Source organism: Panthera tigris, chromosome D3, assembly GCF_018350195.1.
Source record: "Panthera tigris isolate Pti1 chromosome D3, P.tigris_Pti1_mat1.1, whole genome shotgun sequence".
NCBI lineage: Eukaryota > Metazoa > Chordata > Mammalia > Carnivora > Felidae > Panthera > Panthera tigris.
The window spans coordinates 54,657,752-54,671,451 of record NC_056671.1 but is presented as its reverse complement, the minus strand read 5'-3'; the positions used below and the strand labels follow the sequence as shown (position 1 = coordinate 54,671,451).

The window sequence follows — 13,700 nt, the reverse complement described above, 5'->3', positions numbered from 1 at the left end:
CAATATAAAACTGAATCAAGCTGCTGTAAAAAGTAATTTGATATAAGCAAATTGAATTTTGGAGAATGTCTTGCCAAACACAATAATGTTTAATTTAGAGAAATTGATATCATGCCACTTTTTCAGATATAATTAAATACTGGTTCCAACTGTCTATTGAAGACCCCGCTGGTCCATGTTAATACATCATTATTATCAATAAATAGAAGAATCCAGCTAATTCTCTATGGCAGGTGTGGTAATGCATTTATTTAATATAAAAGCAGCTCTAAATAGTTCTGGTGTAAGTTAAAAAGGGGGCCCAAACACTCTCTTGTTAAATCTAATTCTTGAAATGGTCTAATAGGGTCAGAGATAAATTAAAACAGTTTCATGCACAGATCTTAAAGACTAATCGGATAAAGGCTTATTAGGAAGAGAAAGCCATGAACAATTGGAGAACAAGTTTATAGTTGACATGTTCTCATACAATGGAAGACTGTTTAGATTTAACCATATATCTTCACAATATCTTTACTATTTTCTTTCTTCCTAAAGTACATCATCCAGCATGGGTCCGCTAATGATAAACTTTTGCTATTTCAAAATACGGTTTTCTTTGCTCTCATTCTTGAATGATAGTTTTGCAGGGAATGTATTTTTATTTGATCTATTTCCTCTGTGTACTGTTGATATGTCATGCTGGTCTTTATCTTTTCTTGTTGCTATAGAAAAATCTGCTATTTCTGTTCTATTTTTGTAGAAAATCTGTTTTTCTATTTGCTAATAAGATGACCTTATCTATCTGTTATTTTTTATAATTGATCTGGTATTGATTTAATTTTACAGTGTCTGATTTCTGTCTTATTTGAACTTTGGCTCCAATCCTTCCCTGAATTACTGAGATATTCCTGTATTTAAAAATCTCACTTTCGTTTATTCAAAGTTAATAGGTGTTTTAGTTTTCTATTTCAAATTACCCCAAATGCAAAACCATTTATTAGCTCATAATTCTGTAGGTCTGAAGCTCAAGAGAGGTTGACTGCTCAGAGATTTACAGGCCAAAATCAAAGGTGTTGGCAGGATGCATTCTCATTTGGAGCACAGTCCTCCTCCAAGTCTATGCAGATTGTTGGTAGAATACAGTCCCTTGAGGTTGTAGGACTGAGGTCTCCATTTTCTTGCTGACTGTCAGCTGGGGTCATTCTCAGGTCTGAGAGGCTGCCTGCGCTCCTTGCCACATGGTCCCTCAATCTTCAAAGCTGACAATGGAGAATATGCCTGGTGTCAGATCCTTCTGATGTTTTAAATCTCTGACCCCAGGAAGAGGCCAGTTCCTTTTATTTTATTTTATTTTAATATTTTTAAATGTTTATTTATTTTTGAGAGAGAGACAGACAGACAGACAGACAGAGCATGAGTGGGATAGGGCCGAGAGAAAGGGAGACACAGAATCCGAAGCAGGCTCTAGGATCTGAGGTGTCTGCATAGAGCCTGACGCGAGGCTCGAACTCACAGATCATGAGTTCATGACCTGAGCCAAAGTGGGACACTTAACTGACTGAGCCACCCAGGTGACCCGATGCCAGTTCCTTTTAATAGTTCACCCAATTAGGTTCAAGCCACTCTGGATCGGCTCCCTTGTTAAAGTCAATTGTATCATATAGCAAGCTAATGAAAAGAATAAAATCCATCATATTCAAAGTCCAGAGGACTAGGCAGGTCATATATACCAGGTGGTAGGGTCCTTGGGATTCATCTCAGAATTCTGCCTATCATAATATATATATAGCAATTATCAATGAGTTCTAATCAATTAAGAGAAAATTGTCAAGAATGAAGTTTCTAGTAGGTAAAGTTTTGTTCTGGGGGAAAAATCTAGGTATTGTTTTAATATATTCACATAAATACTTTGAACCCTCATGAATATATATTTACTGGCATGCAAATGATTCATTTGATTTAAATTTAACATGGTATTGCTAACATGTCAAATTTAAATAATTAATGGAAGGAGATGGGGAAGCGGAGGGTGCATTCTGGAATCTATTTTTTTTTTAATTACAAAAAGAGCTCTGCTTCTGCATATATTAATTTAAGATTAAGACCTCTCTCTAATTTGCTTGTTATTGCTTCCTCTTTTACATCTATGGCTGGAATAATCTTATTCCAGGTATGGCCTTGCAGATATCCCACCACTGTAAAGGATTACTAATTTAATTGCCTCTTAAAGTAATAGATTTTGATCACTTAACCTTGGCAGGCCTTTGCCTGTTCTCAGTGTTGCCTGGAAATATGATTTGTCTGTGTAAGAATGCTAATTCTTATCCTGATGCTATATTTTAAACTATCTTTAGTTTATCATCTAGCGGTTGGTTTCATCCAAGAAGGCTAGCTGGTGACGCCCTAGTGTTTTTAAGGGGTATTTCAGGTCACAGTATTTATATTCCCTGAAGACGAAACAAATATTTTATGCTTTGTGAGACGGACCGTGCTTAAAAATTGGTTTTTATTAGAAATAGACCCTTACACAAATGGCTTGAATTCATTGCTTTCCCCACCTCAAGCTCCGGTCACACAAAGTTTTCCTTTCGTCCCTAATAGTTTGTTCAGGTTTTTCAATAGTAAAGTCACCTTAGAAACAACAACCAAAGCAAACGGAGCTTACCACTTACAGTCTTTCTTGTTTTGTACCAAGGGGCAAGGAAACACGCTGGAAGGCTTCCCTTTGATAGAAATGATAACGAGGATACCAGAAACCGCCTTTGGAGAGTAAGAAACAAAGTCCTCCTATCTTCGAGTTGAAGGCTGTGATCACTTGATTCTCGCAATAAGTACTGTAGGAAAGGTATTGACTAGGGCCCACACCTCCCTCTTCAGTAAAGAGAAGCAGTTTGGCCGGGCAAGTAGGTTATGAAAGGAAAAGCGCGCAGAGGTGGCCGCTCGCTGGGGGCCAGGCGCTCGGAGCCCCCACGTGGGCTGGTCTGCGGCGGAAACGCAGAGCTGGCACACCACCCGCCCGGGAGGCCCAGGGAGCGCGCGCCCGGAGATCCGGAGCGGGCCGCCTCCCGCCCGCGGTTGCCCGGACACCGGGTAACAGACCCGGAGGGCCTCGGCCGGCGCCGCCGAGGCGGCGGGGTGGGCAGGGGCGGCGCTGGGAGACGGGCGGAGACGGGCGGAGACGGGCGGAGTCGGTGAGTCGGCGCTGCGCGCTCCTCCTGGCCGCCTGCACGGCTCCCCCGGCAGCATCTAGGCCTGCGCCCCAAGTTACACCCCATTCGGGTCAATCCTTAATCAGTGTGGTAAGGCTGACACTCGGTGAGTTTGAGAAAAATCCCCGTGGCGTGGGGAAGGGGGTGTAAAGTCTCCCTCCACTGGCCACCCAGCTGTACTTCACACTGTCTAGAACTGCATCCCTAGGCTCTTATTCTTTTAAAGTAATTATTTCTACCTTTTATTTTGCTTATAAGGCCTCCTTGTGGTGGCTCATGTAGTATTATTTTGAATTGCTATTTGTTTTTCTTCTTTTGATATTTTATCTGTCCAGTGTCTGCCCAAATACTGCACACCCTATTTAGGGCTGGGAATTTTTTTGTCCTGCAGCACCTCAAGTAAGATGCTCCACAATAACACTTCCTTTCTACAGATGAGGAAAATGAGGCACACAGCTAGCTGATAGATGACTTGGCCAAGGCCTGAAAATTAGGAAGCTTAAAATCCAGGAGACTAAGGGTGTCCTCACTTCCAATTCAAAGCATTTTCAATTGCTTTCTCGACATTCTTGAATGCTCAGTAAATATTTGTGGATTGACTTGGTAACCACCCAGGCCTACTTACTATTGCATGATCTGTCTGGGCATCTTGACCCAAATGTAGCATTCTAAGCGATATCCATCCCCCCCCCCCCCCCCCAGTCATTTCTTAGTCCTACTGTGGCAAATAGATTTTAGGACATCACTTACCAAAGTTAAAAACTCAAAGACAAATGAATGGCCAATTGTGAGACACATCCAACAACCTGAAGGATTTTGAGCTTTTAGTTTATGTTAAATTATACTCTAGACTTTATATGTGAGACTAGTGCAGTTCTATCTTGAATGTATAATACTTCTTAATCCTGAATACATACTTCTCACTGTATTATTGCACTATTAAGGTTTTTATTATTAACCATATCCAGCTAATTTCCAGAACTATCAAAACTATGAGTCTGAACATTAATCTACCGATTTACCTGGGTTAAGTCCCATTATGTTGGTAACTGTCACAGTTCTTATACACAACCCAGCCTTTTCTCTTCTGCTCTTGCCTCAGATTGGACATAACCTCAGACTCAACTAACTTGTCACTAAATCCTCAGAGTTTGTTCTTTCTTCTCTATTCCCGATAGCAGTGAATGGAATCTGCATACGCTCTTTCTTTTTCCTTCCAGTTATGGACTTCATTCTCACACTGGCTTATTCCACTAGGCTAGAACTATGATTGCCAAGAGCTCTGGACTCATACATTCCCAACCTTGTAGCTAACAATAAAATCTAAAAATGCCCTGGGATGAATCTCCTGGATCCCAGTTGGTTCACCTGCCTGTTCCTACAGCATTCACGTTGGGGTTAGGACCACTAGAGTTGTCTGCAATCTATTGAAACGTGGATGGAGTGGGCAAACAAGTTCTCAAAAGAAAGGAACCCTCTTTGTTTTTAAAGGAAGGAGAGTTTCTGGGAAAAAAACAAAAACGGTACTTGTCTACCCTGAGTTTATCTAGGTATATGAAACTTAAGGTTAATGAGAATATTGACTAAAGAATTACTAAAATGCTAGACATTGGAATTCAGACAAAATGGAAAGCGGAAAAATGTATGGCAAGAAGGGAAAATAAGAGAGATTAAGCAGCTGGAATACTGTAGTAGTCAAAGAATCTGTGTTGTGGTAATGATGTAAGGGAGAGAATTGGATTGATCACAAGCTTCTGGATTATATGTCTGGTGGAAAAGTAGTATATCCACAAGCAGATGGTCGCATGGGTGAGCCTTAATGATCATGATGTCTGTTTTTTCTGCACAATAATAACACTAATAAAAATATATGGAATTTCAAAATTGGTGCTGAACTTTTAGCCTCAGTTATAATGCTGTGGATACAAAAACCACCCAAAGAAAATAAACAGAGGCTATTTATTCAGCGCTTACAATAGCAAGGGAGTCGCCACTATCATTTGTGAAGGGCAGAAACTCCAAGGGAGACAAGGGAGTGGGAACGTTTTCTAATGGGAAAAAAGAGAAGACTTTAGGTATGCTCTGACTAGAGGCTGTTGCATGGGGAAGCTGGAGGTGGGCTAACCAGGAGCAAGATATCCTACGTGATTGGTTTGAAGGGTTTATCTGGCTTTCTCTTGTTGGTCCTGAGTTGTAAGTGCCGGCAGGTATTAGAGAAGCTGGCAGTAATTGACAAAGTCCTGACTGTTCCTGGCTGATTACTGCACAGGTGGTGGTTTGGCTTCCTAGGCTGGTTGGTATAGAGGTTGTGGGTTAGCATTCTGTTTTTACACATGGTCTGGCCTTTGTTCCTCTGTGTATTCAGTCTCTCAGTATTCATAGAAATTCACTTAGGTCAATTTAATTTTACCCTCCTATTAGAAAACTGAGGTATGGAGAGATTTGGACAGGTTAAGATTGTATTCATGAATATATAATTTGTTAGTGAACTCTCATTCACTGAATTTATTTTATTATTATTTTTTTAATGTTTATTTTTGAGAGAGAGCGAGTGAGTGAGCAGGGAAGGGGCAGAGAGAGATGGAGACACAGAATCCAAAGCAGGCTCCAGGCTCTGAGCAGTCAGCACACAGCCTGACGCGGGACTTGAACTCACGAACCGTGAGATCATGACCTGAGCCGAAGTTGGACGCTTAACCGACTGAGCCACCCAGGCGCCCCTCATTCACTGAATTTAAATCACGGCTTATTAAAGGCTTATTATATGCTGGTCAGTGGACTAAAAAGTTTGCATGTGTATGTTATATTAATCCTCACACAACACTTTGAGATGTTACTGTTTTTACCATTTTCCAGAGGAGGAGACTGATGCTCACATACATGAAGTAGTCTTCTCAAGGTCATATAGCGGATAAGGAGCCCATCTGGAATTTAATTCCACATCTTACAGATTTAAAAGATACGTTCCTTGGCACTTGATTAAACGGTCTGATAATCTACTTTCATCACTCTATCCCTCTGTTTCACCTTAGTCTGTATCTATGAACATTACCATCTGGCCTCTTTTCCTGGGTACTTATAGGATGTTTATGTGAGCAGAGATAATTAAAAGACCTTTCAGTGTGAACTGAGGGGATTTAATCCATCATTAGGATGCCGGAAAAACTTTGGATGTAAGCACAAGCCAATGAAATGGATGAGGTGCCTGGGCATATGAAATCACATGGTGAAGGTGGAGGGATGATGAAATGGTTGAAAAGGCAGTGGAAGAATACAACCAAGAGGGTATGAGTACCTAAAATGGACTGCTTCTCTTAATAAACTAATGAAATACTTTGCATGGGAAATCAGTCAGTCAGATATCACTGATGGTTAGTAAGATGTTTCACAGACAAACTGGATAATATTTTTCTTTTAAATTTGTTTTGTGGAAATAAGACTTTATAAATTTTTTCCTGAAGAGAAAACTATCCTCAGGAATTGTAATTGTTGAGCCCCCAGATCACAGTTTTGACAAATTCTTTGACAGACTGACAAAGAGCAGGGTATTTTTGCTAGTAACATTATGCTAGCCAGTGTTAATTATGTGTTAATTACCTTCAGTGTTCCACTGCTTAGGGAACTCTGTTTACTGTCTGTGCTCTCAGAACAACTTTATTATAGGCAAAGGATATAGCATAGAAACAACAGAAGATATGCATGGAAAGGTGTCCAGAGATCACAGGCACATATTTCTTTATTCTCCCACCTCTGGGTCATACAGGTGCTCTTAGTCTGTACAGACAGGTCTGTAAGCACTATTGGTGTGCATCTGAAACACTCTGTAGCAGGAAACCCAAATCTGCTCACGGTGGAGATCTTTTGTAATGAACTCCTCATGTAGATATATTCTAGCTATGTTTCCAGTTTTAACTTTGAAAGTTCCCCTCCCCCAGGCTCTATCGAAATTAGATGTAATTATAAATCCAATTATTATTACTAAACAGTGCTGGCAGGCTGATATATCCTGCTCTGAAACAACTCACAGACCCATGGTTTCAAAACATCATTTATCTTTAGTTTAATGCATTCCATAGTGTTGGCCAAGGGTCAGTAGCTCTGGAGATAAGCTGCAATTAATCCAAACAAGCTAAGATGAACCCATTATATGCATAGCCTATAGACATGGCAACTTTTAAACTAAATGCACAAGCCTTTTCCACAATAGAACCAGAAACAAAATAAACATCCCTGCTTATATCTACCTATCAATTTGTGTACAGCTCTTTACATCCTGTATCAGTACATTTTCTGGAAAGAGTGGTCTGTCCGTGCCTTTTCTTCTTTCTCATTCCTTCACTCCTGGGATTCCTGCTACCTAACTTTTGCTACTGTCATTTAAGGTCATTTATGACCTGTTGCCACATTAAATGGACTTTTTCTTTCTAGTTTTTATCTTATTATGTAAGTTTTTGAAGCTCTTTAGGTTGTTGGCTCCTCCTTAAAATTCTTTTCCCTTTGTTTCTATGATCCCATTTATTCTGTTTTCCCTGCAGATTTTTAAGAAATTGATAATGTTGTTTTTTTGGCACTCACTGCCAGCATTCCTTTCTTTGTCATTGTGTGATCTCATCAAACTGCCAGCTCCACAATGATAGTACCAAAACCTCTGAGCTCATCTCAGATCTTCTCAAGGATATTGGACACCCATATAGCATTATAAAGCACCCATTTATAAACTTAAAATAGTCATCTTTCCTCTAAATCCTACCAGTTATTCCTCACATAGACCCAAATGAAGTTAATGGCATTGCCTTCTATTCGTTCCCTCATGCCAGAAACTTGGAAGTTACTCTAGACTCCTCCTTCTATTACCACATCCAATTTCTTATCAAATCATGCTGTTTGTGCCTCTTAAGTACCTTTTGGTACTTTCTTCTCCTCTCCATTTCTACTTCCATCTGGCTTAATTTTAAAAATATTCACCTTGACTAGTAGTCTTCTTCTTGATTACTTTTTGCCCCAAATCATGCTCTCCTCCAATTAACCCTCTGGGATGGCACTGGATTGTGACTATCTATTCACTAATGTCTTTCCCCAAAAGGTTCTAAATGGTTAAAAAGGGGTCTTGTTTATTTTTGTGTCTTTAGTACCTAGCATATAATGTATATTCAATGAATATTTTCTGAATGAATAAATGAATATAGATTTTAGAAAATATGTGTGGAAAATTATCATATGCTACTGACTTGCTCTAGAACAGTGTTGTCTGATCTGAAACACTTTTCTACAATGATAGTACTGTTCCAGAATGCAGTGGCCACTAGCTACCTGTGGTCAGTGAGTCCTTCATGGCCAGTAGAGTCAAGGAATGGGATTTTTAATTTTAAAATTTAACATGGGTAGTGTCTTTAAGACACTAGGACAGCACAGCTCTAGAAAACAGGCTCAGAAATTTCATCATTGCCCTTCAAACTAAGATTCTGTTCTCTCACACAGAGTCCAACAATTCCATGCAAGAAATTTTTTGTTTTTGGCCATTTAACACATGCCAAGCACTGTGGCTTCAAAGAGAAAACAAATAATTTCTGCATCCAAAGATGCAGGAGGAAAATGCCAACTGGTAACTGGATTTGATTTCTGAAATGCTGATATCAGGGTACATTCTGAAGGGTTGATTTAGACAGTGGGAAAGAACATTTTATTTTTTTCTCCTCTTTCTCCTCCTTCTCCATCTAGATTCTGAAGTAGCAAATGGAAGTGGAATTGTCAAAATTATACTTCTGATGATGGGAACCGTTGTGGATCCCACCTTATAGCCCTCGTTAGGGTGATGATGAACTTTTGCTGGTTTGACCTATTTAGTTTTCATTAAGTCTCCTCTCTTTTCTACCCTCTATTTTGTATTTGTTTGGTGTCTCAATTGCTTTTAGATTTATTAATTTCTTTGCATTTTATAATAATACACTGCCAAAGATGACCCAGTATCATATCCCTCTGGCTCTAGACAATTCCACCAAATTGTATCATTTATTATGACTGGCTGTTTGTGGTGTGATAGCAAGTTTTCAATCAGTGTGACAGCATTTATAGCCAAGCTAATTTAGATTACTTAGCAAATATTATGCCATGAGATCATGTACAAAATTATATCAGTAGGGCCCAAATATGTTGTATATAATGTATTTCTTTATCCACTGATTTGAACATTTCCATAGAAAACTGCAGTAAGAAGCTCTTGGCATAATTTCTTTGTAATAAATTCTGAATGCCGCCTATTACTTTTGATTTTCTTATTCTCCAGATGGTTACACATTTGCTCTCTATTTGTCTGTTATTTCACTAAGCACAGATTTCTTCCTGGGTGCTTTTATTTATGTATTTTTATTTACATCTTTGGTTTGTCTTGTAGCAAACAAAAACTGTTTCTCTTAACTGAAAATTTAAGAATAAGAAAGGAAATTACTGGAAAGCTTAATTTTCCAGTGTGACTTAACATTTCTCAAGAGCTATACCACTGGATGAATTTTGATTTCTATACTGAATATTAACAATTTAAATTATTTACCAGTGAAAATCATATAATTCCTAGAAAACATGACTAAGTAATGCTTGTATTGAGATCTTGGCTAAATCACAGTAATTAAAAAAACCCAAATGTTTGTATTTTAAAATCTTTCAGAAGTGGAATCATGAATAGAAGACTTACTTTCTCCCCCATGGCAAAATGATAACCTCACAGTGACGTCCATTTTCATTTTCTTTTTCAAAAGTATAGGAAAGTATACCTTCCCATACAAAGAAATCTCTTGTGTTGAATTATTGGCCAGTCATGGAGTGGGAAGCTATTAAGGTACATTTCTGTGTAGAATGAAACATGTAATAGGAAACCTCAGTATTTTATTAAATTTTTTCAACTAACAGCTTAAAGCTGTAGTTAGAGGGAAATAAAGCTTCATTGTCAAGTTTCACCCTATTCTTCTTTATTTTCTGGTTAGTTGTAGTCTCATATTTTCCTTTCCCTCAGATGACTTAGTGGGCTCTGGGAAAGAACCTAAGAAGAGGAAAACTGAGTGAATGGTGGATGAAGGGGTGAGTGGCAGCAGTACATTACCTGTTTTCAATTTAGTGTTTGAAGACCTATAGGAGGGAGGGGAAAAAATGCATGACCTTTTGCCGAGGCCATATTCAAGGAAGAGTTAGTCTTTCGGTTTTTATTAAATTTTAACTTGGTAGCTCATATGAACTAGAATTCTTTCTTATTTAGCAACATATGCTTTGCATTAATCCAGTAGTTGCATTGTGGGGAAGATCATTTAGGGAATCTGGATGAATAAAAATCAGATACACTCTGGAGGCTCCATGCCAAAGTATGGATAATTCTTTTGCAAAAGCAGAAATATCAGCACTAAGTAACAGCTCTCAATAGAATTTTAAAAGTATCTCCCATGGAAAAAGTATCTCCTGTGGGAAAGCTCAGGATTCCTCTAAGATTATTCAGCCTTTAAACCCTACAAAGTTCATCACAATGACAGGCAGGATGAACAGTCTTGCATTAGAAGAATAAACAAAACAGATCTTGATGAGTGTTGTTAAAATTTCTAAATGAAGGTTAGTGAACAGAGTAGTTTCTTCATTATTCAAATATAACCTCAGAATAGTTGATAATATCAAAGGCTTTCTTACAAAGGCAATAAATAAACCTGTAGGAAGGTCATATTTTATGTACCTTAATACTACATTAATCAATGTAACTGAGTTGTCTTAACATTTAGTTCCTTAATAGACAAAAGACTTGAAAAATTTCAAGGCAGCTGCTTGTTGATATCTTTTAAAAAGCAATTAAATCAATTGGAAAAGGCAAACAATTTTCCAAAATATTTTTTACAGTTTCTCTTAGTAAAACACAATAAATGAATTAGTTATAGATAGAAACAGCATGGAGATAATGTGTTCCTTATTGCTATGTTCAGTCCTTCTTTAGGTAAGTTACTAGAATTGTTTTTCAAAAGAAGTTTGTTTCTTTGTTGCTGAGGGTCCTAGAGTGTGTAAAATTAGGAAGAAGAGCTCTTATTGGTATGTATACCTACGGATGTTGTATTGGTGTGTGTGTGTGTATGGGGAGAAGGTATGAAAGGGTAATACTAACATTAGGGCTGAAGAAATACATTACTGCCATTCCTAAGTGAAACCTATGGTTCCATTAGAACAACTTTTTCCACTAGTAATATACTATTGATGTAGATACAAACTGAGTTGTGTAAAGAATACCACACTTAAAATTTTCCTCTAAATTAACTGAATTCCAACTTGGTGGAATCCCATCAGTTCAGCAAGAAATTTACCATTATTCATAATATACATTAATGTGATTATCCATGCATCATTATCTGTACATATACCAAAATTGTTGAAAACAAAGTTTACATTCTAGGTGGGAAAGAAAAAATATTTATAAGAAAGTGCTTATCTTTTTACATGGAATTACAGCAAAATAGCACATATAATCTAACTGTAACAGTGAGGCAATTTCAAGTTTAAGCTTACTTTGGTTAACAAATAGGTTCTTTGTGTCCGTGGGTTACAAATATTCTACATCCTCTAGTTTAATGACTAATGAAGATAAATGATGCATAACATGGTTACCTGAATTAAAAGAATTTCTAGGTAAAAGTGATTTTTCTTTACATTTCCTATTTCATTAAGTATGGTTCCCTGATTAAAAGAGGTTCCTTTTTAAAAAATTATGGTTTCCTTTATCAAAGAGAAATGTATATTATTTCTATTATATATTATTTTTCTCCCCTATAGGATTCAGCTAATATATCCATTCACAATATAGACACTCTTTTTTCAGTTAGCATGTCTATATTACCTTTTGCTATGTGATAAATTGATTCTTCTTACTTTACTATAACTTCTGCAGAAAAGTTTTATCATATTAATTCATGAAGACTAAATACTTTTTCTATATTAATTTGCTCTTTTTTCCCCAGTGTGCATGTGTGTGTGTCTAGAGGTCGTTAGTTCCAAGTTCTTTGCTCATTTTTTCTGTTTGAATATTTCATTTTTTTCTCACCAATTTTTTCTATTTATATATTAAGCCAGAAACTTTTTGTTACTCACATTTTAATAATTTCTTCCTGATATGGGAGATTTTTTAATATAGCTGGATGGCTTTAAATTTTTATGGATTCATAACTCTAGAACTCAGACACCTTTTTCATCTCATTTTTAAATAAAGTTTCCTCTGGCTGTTTGTTTTTTCGTTTACATCTAGCTTTTAATCTATTTGATTTTGAGCCTAATTCTATAGTCTCAGAGACTTTGTAATCATTTACCCTGATTCTGCTAAAATCAGATTTACATTTTACCAATGATTGGGAAATACTGCACATTTCATTCTTGTTTTAAAGTTACTGTACATTATAGCACACTGAAGTGTCCTGAGAACTCTTTTCTTACTTTTGTTTTACCCGATGAACACTGGTTATAATACTTGCCTAGAGAATAGCATGGTGATAGACTGCAGGGCTAAATCCAGTTCTACACGGCCCAGCTGTAAGACATTGGCAAAACAGGGCCAGTAATTCTACCTACCTCATAGGTGGTAGTGAGAGTAAGAGCATATAAAGTATGTTTTAAGTTCAAGCTATCATTTTTGCTTTCTTTGCATCAAGACTTCCCTAGCTATTTCAGAAAGTTAGTAATAATATCTCCCAATAAATTGAAACTTTTGGAGTGCAGGAGTTGTGTCTCAAGATTTTCTTATATTCTTTAAAATCTCTATCAGAAATAGGCGGAGGTATTCAATAGTTATTGACAGTCTAAAAAAAGTAAAATGAAAGGTACATTCCTTCAGGAGCAAAAGCTGTCTTATAGTAAAATGAAATAGTATTTTCTAATTAAAGTATTTCTTCCATAAGAGTTTTGAGGCTTCAAATGTATAAGTATTTGCTGTTTTACATTTTAGACATAATGTAGTCCTTGAATATGAATGAATTAGTACTTTATATTTTGTCTGCAAATGTAAAATGTAAAACTGTTTGATGTGAAATAGCAACTTAATACGTGATATTGACCTATGAAATAATTTAACACTGTAAAAGTTGAGTTGTCATTCTTTATGTCTCAAGTAATTATCAGAAGGTGAAAGGTTCATCTCTTAGACAAATTCAGAGTATGACATATGATTTCTTTGTGAATATATGTGTGGAAACTGACTTTTTCAGTTCTAATTTGATTTGTAGAGAAAGATGATATCTAATCTTTCTGAAAATGTATTTGGCTTTAGTAAAACCATGAGATGTAATATTTAATGCATCTTTAATCTGTTGGATGTAATACAAACATAATATAAAGTCAATAGAACTTCAAAAAAAGAGAGAAGAGATTAGGAATCAGATGAATAGAGTTTAAAGATTTATAATGAAATTATTATCTATATGTGTGGGAAAGATGTGGAAAATATGCATTTTTTGCAATTTTCTTTGCCATTTTGCAATCCTTCCACATTTCCACAAAATAATC

General features: G+C 36.9%; 1 protein-coding gene across 10 annotated transcripts in view; it reads left to right on the top strand.

The window, feature by feature from the left end:
* Nucleotides 1-3,119: 3,119 nt before the first annotated feature.
* Nucleotides 3,120-13,700, top strand: part of CCDC178 (coiled-coil domain containing 178) — a 463,104-nt gene continuing 452,523 nt past the window's right edge. For 6 of the 10 annotated variants that reach the window (XR_006210059.1, XM_042962674.1, XM_042962673.1 and 3 more), the window contains exon 1: nt 3,120-3,173. The gene's annotated coding sequence lies outside the window, so the exon portion shown is untranslated. The other 4 variants (XM_042962667.1, XM_042962669.1, XM_042962670.1 and 1 more) reach the window with 4 other exon arrangements.